Source organism: Nomascus leucogenys, chromosome 13 (assembly GCF_006542625.1).
Source record: "Nomascus leucogenys isolate Asia chromosome 13, Asia_NLE_v1, whole genome shotgun sequence".
In the NCBI taxonomy this organism is placed as follows: domain Eukaryota; kingdom Metazoa; phylum Chordata; class Mammalia; order Primates; family Hylobatidae; genus Nomascus; species Nomascus leucogenys.
This window is the reverse complement of record NC_044393.1, coordinates 17,427,821-17,433,216: the sequence shown is the minus strand read 5'-3', so window position 1 is coordinate 17,433,216 and position 5,396 is coordinate 17,427,821.

Below are 5,396 nucleotides of genomic sequence, written 5' to 3'. Positions count from 1 at the left end.
CAGTTTATGGGGACAATGCTCCAAAGAAATTCTAGTTTACAACTGGATAACTTGTTTTAGAAGGGATGAGACTATGTTGAAGATGAAGCCTGCAGTGGCAGAGCATCCACATGGATCTGCAAGGAAAAAAACAATTAATCTTGTTCATGCCCTAATTGAAAGGGACTAACAATTAACAGCAGAAACAATAGCCAACACCACAGACATCTCAATTGGTTCAGCATACACAATTCTGACTGGAAAATTAAAGCTGGGCAAACTTTCCACTTGATGGGTACCAAGACCGCTGTGCCGAGATCAGCTATAGACAAGAGCAGAACTGTCAATGGGAATTTTAAACAAATGGGATCAAGATCCTGAAGCATTTCTTCTAAGAATTGTAACAGGAGATGAAACATAGCTTTGCCAGTACAATCCTGAAGACAAAGCACAATCAAGGCAATGGCCATCAAGAGTTGGAAGTGGTCCGGTCAAAGCAATAGCGAACTGGTCAAGAGCAAAGGTCATGGCAACATTTTGTGGGGGGATGCTCAAGGCGTTTTCCTTGTTGACTTTCTGGAGGGCCAAGGAACAATAACATCTGCTCATTATGAGAGTTTTATGAGGGTTAGCCAAAGCTTTAGCAGAAAAATGCTAGGGAAAACTTCCCCAGAGAGTCCTTCACCACAGCAATGCTCCTGCTCCTTCCTCTCATCAAACAAGGACAGTTTTGTGAGAGTTTTAATGGGAAATCATTAGGCTTCTGTCTTATGGTCCTGATTTGGCTTCTTCTGACTTCTTTTTGTTCCTAATCTTTAAAAATCTTTAAAGAGCACCCATTTTTCTTCAGTTAATAATGTAAAAAAAGATGACATTGACATGGTCAAATTCCCCAGACTCTTAGTTTCTTAATGATGGATTAAATAGCTGGTATCATCATTACAAAAGTGTCTATAACTTGATGGAGCTTATGTTGAGAAACAAAGTTTGTATTTTTATTTTTGTCTCTTAATTCCATTTTTTCACGAACTTTTTGAAGTCTTCTCATCTTATAGATGGTTCTGGAATAAAAAAAGTTGTGGCTCCAAATCCAGGAAAATACATTGAGTACATTGTGCACGGACAGAATAACTGGCAGCTGAGTCAGCTGCTAGGGGCAACCCAGGAAGTCTTAAGCAATCTCTGTGTGGAACTTCCCAGCACATCACATCCAAGGTCACATGATATCTTCCCAAGAAATGGTTCTAAAATCAAACGAGTTTTTCAGGAACTGTTCTCCTCACCACTCCACTAAAAATTCGTAATTGGTACACTGAAAGGGCTGACAAATCATGTAGTACACATATTTATTTGACCTTATCTAACCCAAAGTTTCCAAAATACATTTGGCCACAGATTGAAATATTTCTTAAAATCCTCCACAACTTATGCTCCATGGAAAATAGGGTGGTAAATGGTGCCAAATTGTAACCTGCAAAGGTTCGTCCATTCAAAATGATTTACTGACTCTTGTCTCCTTGACTACTAAGAAAGTTCCCTGAGAAGAGGGACCCCATTGCTTTTGTCTTGTTCACTTCTGTGTCCCCAGCACTTGGCACAGTCCCCAACACATTGACGGAGTTGGTTTCAGGGAGTGTGGAATGAGTGAAAGAATAAATAGATTGTGACCCTGACTCTTTGCTGGCCACCATGCTGGAAGTTCAGGAGGTAGAGATGAGTAAGTGAACATCTGCCCTTGAAGATCTCAGAGTCTAGGGATCAGGCAGGTGGATGCCGGCTCAAATAACTACAATGGAACCAACATGTGGTTCTCAGTAAGCTAGGGACACCTAGGGGAAAGTAATTAACTTAACTTAGAGGACAAAGAAAGATAGCAGGGAACACTTCTCTTAGGAAGAGCTATTTAAATGAAATCTTAGAGAATAAAAGCTTTTGCAGATTCCTAATGTCAGAGCCTCCTCTTTGTCCAGCAGGCACTTGAGCATTTATTTGCCTATTGTACTTTAAAATATGAGGGCAGATTTCTGGAACAGTAGGGGATCCTTGCAAATTTGCTCCTCTAACCCAACAGGAAGTGGTGTGGTGTGTGTGTGCGTGTGTGTGTGTGTGTCTGATACTCATGAATAGCACCAAAGTTACAAATTTAAGAAGGCAATATGGCTTCCCTGCTAGGGACACTCTAAGGTCAGAACTTAATAGATGACAAGAATTTTAAAAAGACATGACTCAGATCTTACAATATCAAAGGGATACAAAAAGGATAGTTTGAACAACTTTTCACCAATAACTTTGATGGTTTCAAGTAACCAGAGAAACTTCCTGATAAAAACATACCTTTCTCAACTATCAGAAAAAGAAATTAAAAAGCTGAATATTTCAGTGTCTATTGAAGAAACTGAATCAATCATTAAAAACCTCTCCACAAAAAAGCTCCAAGCCCTTCTGGCTTCAATGGTAATTCTACCAAACATTGAAGGAATAAATAATACCATCTTGTACAAACTCTTTCAGAGAGCAGAGAAAAAGGGAACACTTCCCAATTCATTTTATGAGGACAGGATAACCCTGTTACCTGGGTGATCCTGACAAAGGCATTAAAAGAAAAGAAAATGGAATATAATGGTTGAGAACAGTGACATGCAGTCACCTGGAAAATTTCAATTCTGAGGAGCTCTGGTGAGAGTTTCCTTTCTATGCAGCTTCACATCTCTATGCAGAAGAATAACTACAGTATAATGACAATCACAACCACCAACATTTTTTGAGTATTCTCTAAGTTTCAGGTGTCTTCTATGTATTAACTCATGTAATGCCCCTAACAATCTTTTCTTTTCCTTTCTTTTCCCTCTTTCTTTCTTTTTTTTTTTTTGAACCAAGTTCTCACTATGTTGCCCAGGCTGGTCTTGAATTCCTGGGCTCAAGTGAACCTCCCATCTCAGCCTCCCAAGTAGCTGGGATGACAGGCATACACTGACATACCTGGATTCAGGAAGGTACTATTACTTTCCCCCTCTGTTTTGGGGGAAATTATAAAAAGATGTTAATTTGGGTCATGCATATAACGCTGTGTCCCAGGTAATTCAGTCCCAGGGTAGTGTTGCAGCTTACAAACTGCATAGTCTAAAAGGAATTCTAATTTTTAAACTCTTCTCTTTTAAACATTTAAGGGACTCAAAGTATAACGATCGCTAGCAATTAATTTCCAAGTAATTGCATTTATGAACTCATTTTATTTTCACAGCAATCCTTTGAGGCAGATATTATTAGCTCTGTTTTACTGATGGGACAACGGAGGCAGACAGGAAAAGTCAGGTAACTTGCCCATAGCTGCTAAGGCAGTCAGGATTTGAACCCAGGTGGTTTGACCAGAGTTTTCTCTTTATCACTATGTATTTCTGCACAATCCGTGGGTGTTCCTGTCAAATGCCTACATCCTCTCTATTCTCTAGCATGCCTGAAAATCTCTCTCCGTCCTAGGCCAAGAGAACCCCTCTCAAGCTTCCTGGCTTGTCCTTGCCATCTCTGCCCCTCCATCACTCCCCATCTATGCCTCACTGTCTCCCACAAGGCATGCTAATAATAACCATCCTGTTCCTTCCCAATTCCTCATTCACAGGAACCCCATCCTTCTAGTTCTGTCTCCTTTCTCAAGAAAATAACCTATCTGGAGGCTCTAGTTCTTCCTCTTTTCATGCAATAGCAACAACAATCACTATCACCATAATAATACTAATAACAGTCAATACCTACTGAGAATTTGCTATGTGGCAGACACTGCCCAAACAACTGTACCTGTGTATTATCTCAGTTTAATTGTGATTGTCACAACAGCCCTATGAAGGAGGTTCCATGATTTTCTCCATTTAGCAGATAATGCAACTGAAGCAGAGAGTGAATAAGTAACCTGACCAGGGTCACAGAGATGAAAGTAGTGGACAGCCTGCTGGGTAGACACAAGGCAAGCTGCTCATAGCATTATGCTGTTACACAAGGGGGAGATGGGGAGAGCTAGACAAGCTATTCCCAAATATCCAATCAATATTAGGATGGATAGCAGCAAAATTGTTTAGCATAAGTATATCCTATGCACTATTTGGGAAATACTTATAGTTTAAAAATGACTCCTTGTTCATCTGAAATTCAAAGCGAACTTAGCACCCTGTGTTTTATCCCTCAATCCTAGCTGGGCCAACATTCCAAAGATGTGAGGAGGGAAAGCCCAAATATTTCTAAAGACCAGATGTGGTTATGAAGTGAGAATTTCAGCCCAGGTCCTCTTTAAAATCCTGCCTAAGAGGTCCGCTTCTAAGTGATATAGGACCCCTGAGGGAGTTCCCATGTATAGGAAACCAGGAACTAGAGGGGGAGCAGCCAGGGAAAAAAAAACCCAAAGGAAGGGCTGTGAAGTGTTCTGAGAAGGGGGAGATCCTCTGGTCTCCTGACCCTGTAATGCTCACAAGAGAAGTGTCTGCTGTAAAGGGAAGCTGAGGGGCAGGAGTCATGCACCTACTGGGCTCCTTGCCTCTTCCTGCCCCCTGGCTTCTTTCACTATGGCTGTCACAAACCTTGCTTAAGAAAATAAGGAAGAAGAGGTGAAACCATAAAGGGGAACTCAGGAGACAATGATCTCTCTTTCATCTTTCTTTCCCAGCTTCCAGCCTGCAGAGCCCCTAGGAAGGGGAGGGGAAAGGATTTCACTTCAAATCGAGTTCCACGTTTTGATGATCACCTGGAACTGACCATTATAATTTCTGAATTGAGACCATGTTTGTGTATTAAAGTAATTGGAGGATTTTAATTACATCTCAAGAGTGATAGGAAAAGGCATGTGTCTGCAGGGGTTTTTGTCCAAGTAATAGGAAAAGAACTTCCCCCACTGAAAATATTTTAGAGCACTAGCTGGAGAGAAAAATAAACATGACTTTAAAAAAATAGCTTATTGAGCTATAATTTACATAAAATAAAAGTTCTGACAAATGGTCATATTCATATAGCCACGATCCCAATCTAGATATAGGACATTTACATCTCCGCAGAAAGTTCCTACATGCCCCTTTCAGGTCAATTCCCCCATCCCCTCCAAAACAGTGCTGTGATTTCTATCACTATAGATTGGTTTTTGCCTGTTCTGGGATATAATGGAATCATACAGGATGTACTTCTGTCTCTGGCTGTTTTTTAATTTTAATTTTACCAACAAGAATGAGCTTGCAGTGTGTCTGGCTGTTTTGGTCAGCATAATGTCTGTGAGATTCCTCCATGCAGTTGTGTGTATCAGTAGCCTATTCTTTTTTGCTGCTGAGTAGTATTCCATTCTGTGAATACATGGGAATTTATTTGTACATTTTCCTGCTGGTGGCCATTTGGATTATTTCCAGTTTGGGGCTATTATGGAAAAAGTTGTTGTGAACACTAGA